The sequence below is a fragment of the Lycium barbarum genome, chromosome 5 (assembly GCF_019175385.1).
Source record: "Lycium barbarum isolate Lr01 chromosome 5, ASM1917538v2, whole genome shotgun sequence".
Lineage (NCBI taxonomy): Eukaryota > Viridiplantae > Streptophyta > Magnoliopsida > Solanales > Solanaceae > Lycium > Lycium barbarum.
The window spans coordinates 61,254,825-61,271,961 of NC_083341.1; the positions used below are offsets into that span (position 1 = coordinate 61,254,825).

A 17,137-nucleotide genomic window follows, 5' to 3' on the forward strand; every position below is an offset into this window, starting at 1 on the left:
TTCAAAAGCTTGAGGATGGGCTCTACAATGATGGTGGATTGAGCTATGAACCGCCATATGTAATTTAACCTTTCTAGGAAGCTCATGACTTTCTTCTTAGTTTAGGGAAGAGGAAACTCTTGGATTGCTTTGATCTTTGTCGGGTCAAGCTCTATGCCCCTCCGGCTGACTATGAATCCCAGTAACTTTCTAGTCGGTACTCCAAACGCACATTTGGCCGAGTTCAATTGCAAATTAAACTTCCAGAGTCTGTTGAAGAATTTCTTCAAATGTGTGGTATGCTCCAAACTTTCCCTTGACTTGATAATGACATTGTCCACATAGACTTCAATTTCTCTATGGATCATGTCGTAAAAAATGGTGGTCATTTCTCTCATATATGTTGCGCCGGCATTCTTGAGGCCGAAGGGCATTACCCTTTAGTGGTGCACTCCCCATGGGGTTATGAAAGCTACCTTCTCAGCATCCTCTCTAACCATTAAGATCTGGTGATAGCTAGCAAAACAATCCACAAACGATTGTAGCTCGTGCTTGGCACAATTGTCTATGAGTATGTGGATGTTCAGAAGTGGAAACTTTTCCTTTGGGCCAGCCTTATTAAGATCTCGGTAATCCACATAGATTCTTATTTTGCTATCTTTTTTGGGTAGCAGAACTATATTGGCTAACCATGTAGGGTATGACGTCACTTCCACCACTCCTGACTCAATCTATTTTTCCACCTCATCTTTGATTCGGATACTAAGAACGGCTTGACTTGTCGGGTTTTCTGCTTTACTGGAGCAAATCCCTCATTGATGGGTAGCCTGTGAGACACTATGCTGGTACTTAATCCTGGATATCAGCATATGACCATGTGAAGACATCCACGTACTCCCTCAGCAAACTTATCAATTCTTCTTTGAGAGGGGTATCGAGGTGTGCCCTTATCCTTGTTTTTTTGACGTCATCTTCATCACCTAGATTTATGGCTTCTGTTTCGTCCAAGTTCGGCTTCTGCTCTGTCACACCCTAACCTTGGTAAAGCGTGACCGGCACCCGACATCTTATGAAAATCGAGCGAACCAACTTATAACTCGCATCCTCCAAACGGCAAAATAAGGCCAAGAAGACCAACTATAAATATAATATCATGCACACGTATGAATATACAATGGGCCTGCGACGTCAACATGTCCACTAACAAAACATAACTGAGCTGTACACAGGACTCTGTCTGCAAAGCCTCTATGAACATGACTGAAGTACACAAGTCGGGACAAGGCCCCCGATATGCCCTTAACACAGAATACATATACAATCCATACTCGGCAGTGCTCCAGGAAGAAGTGGAGCCCACCAACCAAAACTAGTACCTGGAAACAGCCTACTGCGGAAGATCCTCATCTCGTCTGTCTACACCTGCAGGCATGAACGCAGCATCCATAAGAAAGGACGTCAGTACGAATATTGTACTGAGTATGTAAGGCGGAAAGTGCAACAAAATAGCCATATATTAAAGATGAGAAGAATAAGAATCAACCTAGCATTTCTGAACTACCGATGGAAACCTAGCATATGTATACATACCTCTTCATCTTCTTGTAATCTTTAGTAAGCCTATATACCCTACCATGGCCCTGGTTAACTTATCATCAACATTATCCGAGCATATGTTGCGGCGTGCAACCCGATCCATATATATATACATGTCTCTCTATACTCTCGCATACTTAACCATATCTATGTATAGTATTGTGACTTTATCTTACTAATCATCGTTTGCTAACTGCCAACTGATCAGTGGTAACTACCCGACCGGCTGCAGTCCGGTGGTAATAATTGCCCGTCCGATTATCGCCCGACGGTAGAGCGCAACTGCCCGATTGATTAGCTGTAACTGCCTAACCGGCCGTAGCACGATGGTAACTGCCGACTGGCTGCAGTCCAGTGGTAAATATATACATCTGCCCAACTGGTCATAGACCAGTGGTAATTATAATCAATATCCTAACTAAACTTCTACAAGTAATCTCTATGCACTTCCTGTGGTCATCACTTAACCCGTAGGGTCGACATAATCACATAAGACTTATAAGCACAGCTGAGGCTATTAGTACTTCTCCCCACTTGACTAAACATTAACCAAGTCCTAAGATACAACATAAACCTATCTTCGAACACCAAATACCTCATTAGGGATCCTCTGCAAGCACTCTATCCATGTCCTATAAAATATTCCTTTAGAACCTGTTCCTAAACTCGTTGGATTATTATTATGGAACCATCATCATGAACATATCTCACCTTGAAGGAACAACATCATAAGGTGAGATCGACATTAATGCATAACATTAATAGTCATGAGACAAGCTCAAGGATATCACAAGAACATCGGGAACTGTAAGCTTTGGTACTTTTAGAAACGAGTTTATTGAAGATGTCATATATAGGTTCACAACAAAGGAATCATGCCTTAAGAAAGAAAGGTTTAGCCTTAACATACCTTTTTTGTCGCCTTAACTTTAACTACTCAACGCTTGTCCTCCCAGGCTCGTAAATCTATATTGAAGAAAATTTATACTATTGTTAGACTCACCTTTATACGCTTGTCTTAATCTTTCAAATAAATCTTTCTAGAATCTGCCGAAATTTCGACAACATCTCCTCTGTTTATATGCCTAGCTCAAAATCGTAATTCAGTAACCAACAACAACAACATCAATACCAACATCAATAACATCATTGGTAACATCAAAGTATTCCATAAAATACCTAACACGGTGTTTATCCCATTTCTCCCTTCACAAATTCGCTACACCATTATTTAATGGCTTTATCTCCGTAAATAAGCGTTAAATAATACCAAAAGATAAAGACTCATACCTTTTTTTTTTGTTAAGACAGCAATATCCCCAATATCCACGCTAAAATCTATCGCAAAACAATACTAGAATCACAACCATGCGTTACCCAGACCTAAACCACTACTCCGCTACTTGAAAATTGCTCACTTTGTGATTCCCTCAGTCACTCTCTTCCAATTTCTGGAATTTTTTGGGCAAATCTCATGTAAAAAGGGGGTTATTACCCTTTTTATAGGGGTCACATTCGGGTCGGGGTCACTGTAGCAGTACTGTAGCAAGTCGGTACTGTAGAGGTACTGTAGCACGCGTTTCTGCTCTGTCAGCCGAACTTGTAACGTTCATAATTCTCTACTCCGACGTCTTATCCGAGCGGTTTATTGAGTTGGAAACTAGACTCGACGAACTTCATTTTAGACTTTTGTTTCACTTCAAAACACTTCATATGCTAAGAGATATTCATCCCCCAAGTTGGACCAAAATTTTCACACAAAACTTCACCCATCCTTTCTCCAAAGTCGTACTACTCCATTTCTTCCACTTATTTCCTTATAAAACCTTCCGGTATACCTTATATACGTCCTTCATTCATTAAATATACTTAATACTGCTTGCTCCTTATATTGCAAAGTGGCTTTACTTAACCATAACTCAACGTAGTTATGTTTCAAATTTGATAAGTGCTTCTTTGAAGATACGGGGTGTAACATGCTCATTCTCCAATTGCTCTACTTCCTCTGTGAGACCCTCGGGTAGCATTGTGGTGTCGTCGTATTCCTCATATTCTTCTTCATCTACACTGCTCGATTCATTCGTTTCGTAACATGTCATGACATTTAAGGTTGCTTTATTGTTTTTATTGCTGAAAAGGAATTTAGGGCGAAATATGTTAGTATAACATATGCATGCAACAAATAAAACAGTTTTAATAAACCGAGGCCTTCATTAGTTTAAAAAATATTTAGGAGTACAAACTGTGGTCCTGGATTAGGTCAAGAGATTTCCATTTTTGAATACATTACGAGGTATATAAGTGACAAAGAGGGTGAGTAATCGGGCCTCGACTGATTCTCCCTATTTTCAAAAATAAATTCATCTTTCTCTACAAGAGAGCTAGTAGTGGGTTAGAGGTCAAGTTGGACAGCTGCTCGCTCGGTTCTGCCTCGCTGGTGCAGGGTGTTTCAGCATATTTTTTTATAATCACAGAGAAATCTTCCTCTTGGAACAACATCCTTATCCCTTCTTCTAGGTCAGCGTCCTCAGGCATAGGCATTCGTTAGGGAAATGACAGGTACAAATTTGGAATGGGTTTGCAGTGATCTGTAACCTCTTGTTTCTTCTTGGTAGGCATCTCTTCCTCTGTTGGGATGTAGCCAAGCCCAAAGAGAAAATTATCTCAAAGGATAGGAACGGGCTCAGTGATGTCGTTACACCCCATAATTTTGTATGTTGAGATTCGAGCTACCTTTCATGAGGTATATGAGATTATATGTGTTTATATTATGGTTATGAGGGTTTAAGTTCAAATAATAAGCTATGGAAGGTTTATATTATGGTTATGAGGGTTTAAGTTCAAATAATAAGCTATGGAAGGATCAAAGGGCAAGTGAACCAAGGAAATTAAGTTTGTTAGAACTTTGGAGAAAATGTGAAGGGAAATTTTGGCCCAACTCGGTGGAAGAATATCTTTTAGTATACGAGGAGTTTTGAGGGAAACAAAAGCCTAAAATGAAGTTCACGAACGCAACAAATCGCTCATTGATACGGTATCAGGGTAAGGAGATATGTGTGTTACAAGTCAGGCTGGCATGCCAGGAAAATGGTCTGCGTGAATGCGCCAGGGAGTGGCGCGAACACACAAAGGACCAAGGGCCAACTTAGCGCGAACGTGCCACTAGCGGGTGATATGCTTAAATTACACCTATTAATGGTATAACGCGGACGTTGTCAAATATAGTAACCCAACAAGGTTGGGGTCGAATCCCACAGGGAATATGGTGTGAAAAGGTTACTAAAGTCGTAGGATGCTAAGTGCTAGGTCTAATGTCTCAATCCGATGATTTTGGTAAAAGTTGGTTTTTCTATAACTAATTGCTATTTATTGCTTTGGTAGAAATTTATGGTAAAAGAAACTAAGGTTGTGTCCCCGTTAGATAGAGTGTATGATCATGGGTATTGATCTTGATATACTTGTAATGGATCATTATATGAATGCACTTAATCTCTATGTGAATCTCTCCTATTTCTCAATAAATAAAGATTATGTCTTTCTATGATTTTCCCAAATATAAGAAAGTGACTATGAAGAACGATTAATCATGCCAAGTAAATTCTTCTTATTCCTATGTGAATTTATTAAACAATGTTTAAAGCTTTGAGTTCTTGTTAGTTATTCTTACCAACCCTAATTATTTTCCCAAATAAATCAAGGTTTATGGCTTTAATCAATGTTTGCAACCATTAATTATGAATGAAGAATGAAGAATAACTAAACCCTAATAATCCATTATTTGTATATCAATCACAAACACAATCACAAAACACCCATCATTGGGTTCACAACCCTAGTAAGGGAATTTAGCTACGCATGACCAAGAACAAGAAATAAGAAATTGAAGAATTCATAATTGCTTACTTTGAAAGAAAAGATGAATTGATAATACTTGAATTGATGTTTCAATCTTCAAAAACTAGAGAGTGTTTAATGTTCTAAGTCAAGAGACAAAAATATAATAACTGATGTCTATTAAAAACCCTAAAATGACTATTTATAGGTTTTGAAAACATAAAAGTTACAGATTTGCACTTTGGTCCCGTCGTTACGAAATACGGTCCGTAAATTGAAATACGAACCGTAAATCACTTTACGACCCAGTCGTCCTTCAGTTGTGAGCAAATTCCATCTTTTGAAATACGGACCGTAAAGTGGTTTACGGCCCGTAAACTACTTGGTTGTCTTTCAACTTCCTAAAATTCAGACTTTCTGCCAATTGCTCGAATGGTTAAATACGTGTTGGAATACGGACCATAAACTGAAATGCAGTCCGTAAACTGAGCTCGTAAATCACCATCTTCTCAACCTGCCTTTCTGGTTCTGTTATCCTTTAATACGACCATGGAATACGACCCGTATTGTGGAATACGGACCGTAAACTGAGTTTACGACCTGGTTTTGCATTTTCAGCTGTTGTCATGCCAAATCTGTTCCGTCACCTGAAAAACACTAAAAACCACGTAAAATCACATGGACTTGCTTAAAAACAAGTAAAACTTATAGAAGAAAAGCATCGATTTGTGGCGTAAAATCACGCCACATCAACACCCCCAACTTAAAGTCTTCGCTTGTCCTCAAGCAAGCCATACAAAACAACGACTCAATCTAACACCTAGATATCATAGAATAACAGTGTCTACATTGGTTTTGACTCTGAACCACCGGCATGCATGTTTTTCTTCAAAGGACCAACCCAATTTTTCTAATTCAAAGCAATATACATGACTCAAGAACGTTATGACTAACAATGAAGCTTCAATACATGACATTACGTTATCGAACATATTATGATGCACACAAACGCTACTTTCAGCGGTCACTTATTTTGCTCAATTCTCCTCCTTATGCCCTCACATAGATCAAAGAATGTCCCAACACACATATATAAAACAAGAATGGGACGAAGATGAAAAAGAAGAGAAAAACACTCACACTCACAAAGAATTCATATCTACACATGCAAATACCATAGGCTTGCCCTTATTTTCTATGTTCTCATCCTAGGCTCGTTCGGTTGTGATCACATTAGGACTTGTTTCGGCTTGTAACATAGGCTTAGGGACGGGTAGGATACCTTTTGGGTATTAGTGACTCACCCTCCTTGACACTACATCTCTTTACCTTGATTCGCCTCTTCTCTTTCCAACCCCTTTATTTTCTTTCACGTTTTCGACCTCGATGTGGTTTTATTCCTATCCAACTAGCAATTCTTTTTGTGTTTCAATTTTCTGATTTGAATTTTTTTTTATTATATGCAACTACCACATCGACTCTCTACTAGCAAACTTCACCACCCCCAACATTTGTTCTCAACATCTACTTCACATTTAATTCACCCCCAACTTAGGCGCTTTGCCTCGTCTATCTAGTAGCATCAAGGAGGAAACGGGTGCGAAGATGGATAAATTTCACAACGGGTGAGGTTTCATTCGGCTAGCCAAGAAAAAGGTCAAAAAGGCTCAAAAAGGGAAACTAGTGATATTTTCAGCTTTTGGAGAGGCTTATTTAGGCACAGTGACTTATTTACACAAGGAAAGCTTAAGATCATTTCACAACCAACAAACTTTCGGATTTCAAACAAGACCAACCAGGCAAATTCTAGATTATACATGCGTAAACAGAATTAAACGAACAACTCACACACACATCGGCATAAGGACAATAATTTTTGCACTTGTGACCTCCTAAGTAGTCATTCATCACACACAATACCCCAATAATCACAATGTCATATAAAGAATCAATTATGTCAAACAATAACTGTTCTAAGTATGCATTTTTCAAAAATTCTGAGGGGTCCATAATTTTCAACAAACCACAACACATGCCAATAGTTACAAAGTAATACCAAATAAGTCAAAATTATTCTACTCAACCTAAGCAACACCCTAAACATGCCAGTTTCAACAAAATAAACCCCCCTCAGGAAAAGAACTCTGGCAAAGAAAAGCCGAGGGGGTTCCTAAACATATATTTACACTACACTACCTTCAGATAGGCCCACCCCCAACTTAAGAACCAAGCACTATCCCAGTGCTTCACTTATAAGAACAAGGGAAAAAGAAGTGGTACATTGGTGCCCTTGGTGCTGTGCGAAGCTCATGACTGGCCTGCTGCATCCGGCGGCTGACTCGTGGAATCTCCCGGTTTGCGCTGCGGCTCAACCAACGACTGAAGGATTGCCTGCTGCATTTCTGTCTTTTCTTTCTTCTTCAATCTCCTGTCCAACTCCTCTGGGTCCTCAGATGGCTCACGGACCCTCTTTCCCGTATCGCGACCAACAGGTTCGGCATCCTCCGCCTCCTCCTCAGAATCCAGCAGATCCAGCACCTTAAACGTAGTAGGCAAAATGGCACGTGGTGCTGGCACTGGTGCGGCTACCATCCCTTGCACCTTGAGCGCTTCAAGCTCCCTCACTCCTCAATGAACTAGACTCCCCACCGGGTGTGATCTGCTCTCGAGTCAACAATTTCGCCTCAAAGTTGTCTAGTCTAGCCTGATACACTTCGTGCTTTTTCTCAAACTCCGCACGAATTTCTATGGTCACCTCAGTAACCAGCTGCTGCACTATTCTCACCACTTTCGGCTTAAATTGTTGCAATATTTTTTTCTACCTGCCGTTTAGTCCTCACTGCTTTGACTGCAATATGGTTGTAGTTAGCGTGGCTGAAACGCAGCAACTCCAGCTCTGGATCAGCAGGCTCAGCTGTCGCAGCGGCAGTGGCAGACCCCAAAAGAGGGCCTTGTGTAGCCGCAGCATCCTGTGTGTCGATAGTATCTGGAACACCTGTCGTGGGAACCTTAGGCCCAGTAGTAGCAGCACCCATTTCGGACCCTACTGGATCAGTCCCATAAGCACGGCTCGGACTCAACTCTAGCTGAGTGTCATCTTCATCACCGGACTGATCTGCCTCTCGGTCCTTTTTGCTTATCACCTTATTTTTCCTCCAATCCCCTACATGAGCAACTGTGATGGTACCGTCCCAATCTAGAAGCTGAAATATCCTTGCCCGCCAACACAATTCTGTGATAAGACACGGAAATACCATGTTCTGGTTGGGCTTGTGTGCCCGTACATGCAGCTCCTTAGCTATTAGCTCCCCAATATCCATCGGGTACCTTGACATAAGAGGCAATAGTGACTGCCTGACTGGTGGAAAGGGATTGTCTGCCTGGGTTGGAGTGAGCCTGTACCGAAGCAATGTCCACCAAAATTTAGCCTCTGTGGACAAACAACTTTTAGTACTCTTTATTTTCCCATCATTAGTCCATTTCTGCTCATGTGGCTCAGAGGTGATAATTGCAGCAGTCCATTCCCTCACGAATTTCTTGTCCTTCCTGTCTCGTTTGTCTAGGAACAGGCTCAGATCAGTAGGAGCCACAAAATCATCACCGGACAGGACCCTGTTGATGTCTTTGGAGGAAATATCAACCAGTGAGTTTCGGACTGTCACATTCTCCAGCATGGGAATCTCATGCCAAGCACGACTCGGCTTCTTCATCGACATCAGGACGGCCCCATATGATGCATAGAACTCCCGCACAATATGCGGAGCATACTCTCCCGGCTCATAAGTGAACACGTCCAGCTTGTACCCTTTGATGGTATCATCCAGCTGTGGATGAGCCGAGATACCATCGAAAATCAGTCACCGTTCTTCAAATATTTTTCGCGGCGGCTGTCCCCCGGTTTCTGTCCCGGCCATCCATTGGTCATACAATTTCTTTGACCCTTTTACCGAGAACCGCAGCTTTTCTTCCTCCAGCCGTTTGGTCCTAACGGCCAGTTTACGACCCTTAGGCAGCGTACCATCATCTGGATCATTATCATCACTAGGCCCCGCTGAGTCACTCTCCAGATCCGTTTGGGAGGCTGACCCCCTGCTTGCTGCTTCAGCGTCAGAATCCCCCTCTTCAGATTGGGAGGCTTCCGACGCAGACTTGGACGGGGTCATAGGTGAGGGATGTGATGGCGTTGCCGCTGTGTCTTACGTTGGGTCCCCCTGACCTTTAGTGGCGGTATAACCTCGGCGTACTCGGATCCTGATTGTTCCCCTTCTAAATTGGAAGGTTCATCTATCAACCTCGAATCCGAGCGCGCTTTCTTTCTTTTACCCATGCTTTGGGCCCCCGATTTATTTGCATTCCTTTTTTGACCCATTCCTGCAAAAAAAACACAGCATATTACTTACCATGGAACATCCAACCAAAGGTAAGACAACTGGACTGTGCACAGAATCTATGTTCTGTCTGTGGTCGTAAACTCAAAAGACGGACCGTAAACTGATTTACGGTCCGTAAAGTATGAACGTAAACTGAGCAGTTTGTTGGAGAACATTCTATCCCTTCATGACATGCTTAAATACGGACCTTAAACTGAAATACGGTCCGTAAAGTACGATCGTAAACTGCTCAGTTCTTTGGAAGACTATACTGTCCCATTGACATGCTTAAATACGGACCGTAAACTGAAATACGGTCCGTAAAGCATGATCGTATTTCGCATCACAGACAGAGACATGTTCTGATTTTCGGCTTTCATTTCACCTCTTGGTTTCACATTGTTTTGGGGATTAGGTTACTCAGACTTCACCTACGTTTCTACTAATTTTTCATAATTCCCGCAAGAGTCAGGTTATTGGTGGGCAGACCAAAACCTCAAATATTGAATTTTAAAGTATGGAATGCCCTCCAACCCATTTGGTTTTGTTAACAATTACCCAAGAGAATAAAAAAAACTTTAGCATTGTTATCCCCATACAAGATCATCAACCAAGGTATCAGCACTTAATTTCACAAACCCGGCCTAATCAACACTTCCCATCAAGTTCAAAATCACAGATGTAAAAGAGGAATGGGGAGTGTCAATCATACCTTTCAATGATGAACCAACAGATCACTAATAGCACATATTTTGAGAGAACACAACTTGAATCACAGACAAATTTAAACCTAGGGCAGAGGGGACATGAATTTTTGGGAAGAGTGGGTTCGTTATTGGATGAGAGTTGTGTATTTATGGGGTTTAGAAAGATGGAAGATGATGGGTTTATGGTGGGCGATCGTGGGGATGAAGGGGAGTTAAGGAGGGATCGTTTCAGTTGAGGGAAAATTAATTGAGGGTAGTTAATGGGTGACTGTTCTCTGCCCTTGCTTTTAAAACGCTGGCCTTTATTTCGATCGTGCCCCATTTTTTTTAATTCTAAATACGGTTCGTAAAGTAGTTTACGACCCGTATTTAGAGAGGTTGATATGGGCAGTACACTGTAATGTCACATGATAGTTTACGATCTGGTTTACGGACCGTATTGTGAAATACGGTCCGTCCTCCATGGTCGTAAACTAGCATGTTCATTACAGTGCTTACTATTAGGTAACATTGTTAAATACGCCCTTGTTTACGGTCCGTATTGTGGAATACGGTCCGTAAACTGCAGGCGTATTTTGCAATGTTGCGAGACAGTTTCTTACAACTGAACTTACCTGGTTTTCAGCAATATTTTCTGCAATATATTCCTGCACCAAAACAACCATTACCCTATATGTAATAAAAAACAAACTAAAAAAATAAACATTACACTTGGGTTGCCTCCCAAGAAGCGCTTGATTTAACGTTGCGGCACGACGGTGGTGACCATTCACTCCGTATCTTGGTACACCAGATCATTGTTCGTTCCGAGGTGTTTCAACCTGTAGCGATCAACAATCCTATCCTCCGAAACCATTCTGTGATAGTGCTTCAACCTCTGCCCATTCACTTTAAATGTCCGAGTTCCATCTCCGGACTTTAACTCAATTGCTCCATGGGGTGAAACACCTACCACCTCAAATGGACCAGACCACCTTGATTTAAGCTTACCAGGCAGCAACTTCAACCGAGAGTTAAATAGCAACACAGGGTCACCCTTGTAGAACTCTCTCTTCAGGATCTTCTTATCATGGTATTGCTTCATCCTTTCTTTATAAAGTGCTGCACTCTCATATGCCTGGTACCGAAATTCATCCATCTCATTTAGTTGAAAGAACCAGAGCTTGGTTGCTTCCTCCCAATCCATATTCAGTTTCTTCAGTGCTCACATAGCCTTGTGCTCAAGTTCAACCGGCAAGTGACAAGCTTTTCCGAATACAAGCTTGAAGGGTGAAGTTCCAATAGGAGTCGTGAAAGCAGTCCGGTATGCCCATAGAGCATCATCGAGCTTGCGGGCCCAGTCAGTTCTATTTGCATTCACTGTTTTCGCTAGAATACTCTTGATCTCCCTATTGGACACTTCAACCTGTCCACTTGTCTGAGAGTGATAAGGCGTTGCCACCCTATGTTTTACACCATATTTCTCCATCAGTCCCGCGAAAGCTCTATTGCAAAAGTGGGATCCATCATCGCTGATTATAGCCCGCGGAGTACCAAAACGAGTAAATATGTTCTTCTTGAGGAACCTCATAACACTCTTGGCCTCATTATTGGGTAAAGCCACCGCTTCTACCCATTTTGACATATAGTCCACAGCAACCAAGATGTATTTCATGCCACCAGAACTCACAAAGGGTCCCATAAAGTCAATCCCCCAGGCATCGAACACTTCTACCTCCATAACAAAATTCATAGGCATCTCTTGCCTTCTGCCGATATTCCCTTGCCTCTGACATTGATCACAGGACCGCACCAATAGATTATCATCATGAAAAATAGTCGGCCAGAAATAGCTGCACTCAAGTACCTTAACCGCAGTTCGGTTTCCGCTATGACGACCCCCAACAGGAGAGTCATGGCACGCTTTTAGAATCGCCATCACTTCAATTTCCGGAACACAACGCCGAATGATGTTGTCAGCGCATGTTCAGAACAAATAAGGCTCGTCCCAATAGTACTGCCCAGCATCCCGCAAGAATTTCTTCTTTTGGTAGGCTTTGATATCTTCTGGAACTATGCCTGTTACCAAATAATTGGCAATGTCAGCATACCACGGTGCCACATCATTTGACACCGCCAACACCCTCTAATCTGGAAAAGCATCATCTATATCAAGCTCATCAGAAGGTCTCCCAACCTCTTCAAGCCGAGAGAGATGGTCAGCAACCTAATTTTCAGTACCCTTGGGTCCTTCACCTCAAAATCAAACTCTTGCAGCAATAGCACCCATCTGATCAGTCGTGGCTTTGCTTCCTTATTTGCCATGAGGTATCTCAAGGCAGCATGATCAGTGTAAACCACCACTTTGGACCCCGACAAGTAGGCCCTAAATTTCTCAAAAGCAAACACAATGGCAAGCAGTTCTTGCTCCGTCACTGTGTAATTCATCTGTGCAGCATTCAGTGTTCTGCTGGCATAATAGATCGGGTGCATAATTTTATTGTGCCTCTACCCAAGCACAACACCTATTGCGAAACCACTAGCATCACACATCAGTTCAAATGGCAAGGACCAGTCAGGAGCAAAAATAATAGGAGCAATAGAGAGACGCTCTTTTAACTCCTCAAACACCTTCTTGCACTTATCATCAAACACAAATTTAGCCTCTTTTTCAAGAAGCTTGCACAATGGATTGGCAATCTTGGAGAAATCTTTGATGAAGCGCCTATAGAAACCAGCATGTCCCAAGAAATTTCAGACACCTTTGACTGAGATAGGTGGTGGAAGTTTTGCAATCACATCAATTTTCGCTTGATCGACCTCGATTCCCTTTTCAGAGATTTTGTGACCGAGGACGATTCTTTCCTTCACCATAAAATGGCACTTCTCTCAATTTAGCACCAGATTGGTCTCCTCACACCTTTTTAGCACTTGACCCAGATGGCCAAGACAATCTTCAAATGAATCACCCACCACAGAAAAATCATCCATGAACACTTCCAAGAAATCCTCTACCATGTCAGAGAAGATTGAAATCATGCACCTCTGAAAAGTGGCTAGTGCATTACACAAACGAAAAGGCATCCGGCTGAATGCAAATGTCCCATAAGGACAAGTAAAAGCGGTCTTCTCCTAATCCTCTAAGGCAATGTTGATTTGATTGTAACCCGAATAACCATCAAGGAAGCAATAGTAGGAACGCCCTGCTAGCCTATCAAGCATCTGATCAATGAAAGGCATAGGAAAATGGTCCTTGCAAGTGGCTGTGTTGAGCTTGCGATAATCCATGCAGACTCTCCATCCGGTGACAGTTCTGGTCGGGATCAACTCATTCTTTGCATTGGGCACAACAGTGATGCCGCCCTTCTTAGGAACACATTGGACTGGGCTCACTCATTTACTATCAGCAATCGGGTAAACCACGCCTGCATCCAGCCATTTGATGATCTCTTTCTTGACGACTTCTTGCATATTCTCGTTTAGTCGCCTCTGATGCTCTACACTCGGTTTGCTACCCTCTTCCAACTGAATTTTGGGCTCACAGATCCCAGATGGAATACCTCGAATGTCTGCTATGGTCCAACCAATAGCACGCCTATACTCCCTCAACACCTCCAAAAGCTACAAAATCTACTCCTCAGTCAATAGGGCTGAAACAATCACCGGTAATGTATTGTCCGGACCAAGGAACTCATATCTCAGATATGATAGGAGCTACTTGAGCTCCAGCTTAGATGGCTCAATGATCGAAGGCTTTGTTGGAGGAGTTGTTCTATTTTCCAGATCAAGATTCAGCTTCTTTGGGTGGTATGTATATGAGCCCAACCCAACAAGTGAATTAACTGTCTCCACATAGCCTTCCATGTCTTCAGCATCGAAATTCATAAGAATACCAGCTAAAGCCTCACCCAAACTTTCTTCTTCCATCTTGAACTCCATTGCTTCATCAACAACATCGAATGAATCAATTACCGAAATACTCTCGTAAGCACTTGGTAACTTCATCCCTTTGCTAGACTGAAAAGTCACTTCTTCATTGTTGACTCGGAACTTGATTTCATTTTTCTCCGAATCCATCAGAGCCCTCCCTGTAGCAAGGAAAGGTCTCCCCAGAATGATAGGAATGTCCCGATCAACAGCACAGTCAAGAATCACAAAATCAGTGGGCAACATAAAATCACCAACCCGCACAATTACATCATCAACCACCCCAACAGGTCTTTTGATAGACCTATCAGCCATCTGCAATCTCATTGTAGTCGGCTTTGGCATCCCCAAACCTGATTGTTTATATATAGCAATGGGCATCAAATTTATACTCGCCCCATTATCACACAAAGCATGAGCAAAATCATGGTGCCCAATAGAACAAGGAATGGTGAACGCCCCAGGATCTCCCTTTTTCTGCACAGTTGTAGTTGAAATGATGGAACTCACAGTGTGAGTCAAACTCACGGATTTATGCTGCACCGTTTTCTTCTTGGTCAGCAGATCCTTCAAATATTTTGCAAAACCGGGCATCTCCTTGACAGCTTCCAAGAAGGGAAAATTCAGAGATAACTGCTTCAGCTGATCATAAAACTTCTCAAACTTAGCATCTTCCTTCTTCTTTACTAACCTCTGAGGAAAAGGAGGTTTATATTTGAAAAACTGCGTCAAAGGGCGGAGAGCCCCTTTTACAGCCTGCTTGCTTATGTTTTCAGCTTCCTTCACCATCTCTGCAATATCAGCAACCTTCTTGTTAGTAGGATTCTCATCAGCAATAATGGGTGCTTCATACTGCACCTCATCCTCTTCATCTATCTGCTCAAGATCAATCACCTGCTCAGCATCCCCCTGGAGTGTTTTACCACTCCTAGTAGTGATGGAAAACACACGATCTACACCGCCTCCCCCATTTTGGGGATTTGGAATAGTGTCACTCGGAAGTCCTCCCTTTTTTAGGAGGGTGTTGCTCTCTAGAAATATCCCTCATCTGCGACTCAAGCTTCTGAATAGCCGCTGTATGGGAACCCACTGTTTCTGTCAGCCCAGATAAAGTCCTTTCAGACTTAGATTGATTAGCCAGAATCTTCTCAAGCATTGCTTCAACTTTCGAACTACCCTGCTCTGTTGACTGCCCTTTCGGTGGTATATAAGGATTGGAACTCTTGTTCCCAAAATTGTTGTTGTTGTTGTAGCTCCATTGGTTCGCACCACCATAATTGTTGTTGTAGTTCCCAGAGTTGTTGTAGGCACCTTGACCTTGCTGAGATCTCCATTGATTCTGATAGACACCTTGGTAATTCTGTCTTTGATAACCCCCTTGAGAGCTATTAACATAATTAGCATCTTCAACCTGCATAGGTGGCCCATCAAGGAACGGACCATCTTGAGCACGGTACGTCCCTTTTGGCAAAACTGTATCATCCTCACAAACATTCACCTTCTTGATTTGAGATTCATCAAACTTCTTTGTCAGCAAGGAAATATTTGTTGCAAGTTCTTCCAACGTTTGCTAGGTGTCTTGATTCTCCTTCACTATATTCTGGATCATAGCACTACCATACGGTACCACATCAGCATTGTTTGAGTGTCAAACCTGATTATGAGTTGTCATCTTATTAAGTATGGTGGTCACTCGTCGAAAGGTCTTGTTCATAAAACAACCATCAGCTGCATTGTTAGCTACTGACTATGTCACTGGATCTAACCCTCGGTAGAACTTCTCCATCAATATATGTTCCGGAAAATCATGATTCGGGCTCTTCTGCAAATACTCCTTGAATCTCTCCCAGGCTTCATATAGTTGTTCCCCCGGTCGCTGCTTGAATTCATATATCTTGTCACGAATCTCAACCTTCTTGCTATGGGGGTACCACTTTGTGAGAAAAGTAGCTACCATCTCTGCCCATGAAGTAATCGAATTTCGGGGCAGCTTCTCGAACCATGTTCTTGCCTCTCCAGCTAAGGAATATTTGAATAACCTCAACCGAATAGCATCTTGTGGAACATTGTTCTGGATGTGATTAGCACACACATCCACAAAATTCTGCAAATGACGTTGAGGGTCATTCTCGGTAGAGTTCCGAAAGTATCTCTCAAGTTTCAACAGCTGGTATAGAGATGAGTCAATTTTCACAGTAGCAGCTCCAACTCGACGTTGAACAATAGCAGATGCATAGTCCTCCTCTGGAACAAGTTCAGCAAAAATATTCTCATCATCAGATTCATTCACCTGATTGTTCAACCGATTCCCCTGATTACCAGCACGTTGATTCTGCTGATTTTGATTCACGTTCACCTGGTTTACACAAAGTAGCAAACAAGGTGTGATGGAATAAGCAAAAGACTTTAATCAAAGCAAACACTATTTAGAAATTTCAAAACCGTATTCCCCGGCAACGACGCCAAAATTTAATACGCTCAAATTACACCTATTAATGGTATAACGTGGACGTTGTCAAATATAGTAACCCAACAAGGTTGGGGTCGAATCCCACAGGGAATATGGTGTGAAAAGGTTACAAAAGTCGTAGGATGCTAAGTTCTAGGTCTAATGTCTCAATCCGATGATTTTGGTAAAAGTTGGTTTTTCTATAACTAATTGCTATTTATTGCTTTGGTAGAAATTTATGGTAAAAGAAACTAAGGTTGTGTCCCCATTAGATAGAGTGTATGATCATGGGTATT

At 42.0% G+C, this 17,137-nt stretch overlaps 1 non-coding gene across 1 annotated transcript; it reads left to right on the plus strand.

The window, feature by feature from the left end:
• The first annotated feature begins 16,194 nt into the window (after positions 1–16,194).
• Positions 16,195–16,300, plus strand: LOC132642976 (small nucleolar RNA R71). Its single transcript, XR_009583443.1, has one exon. It is a non-coding gene; the product is annotated as a small nucleolar RNA R71 (small nucleolar RNA).
• Positions 16,301–17,137: the final 837 nt, after the last annotated feature.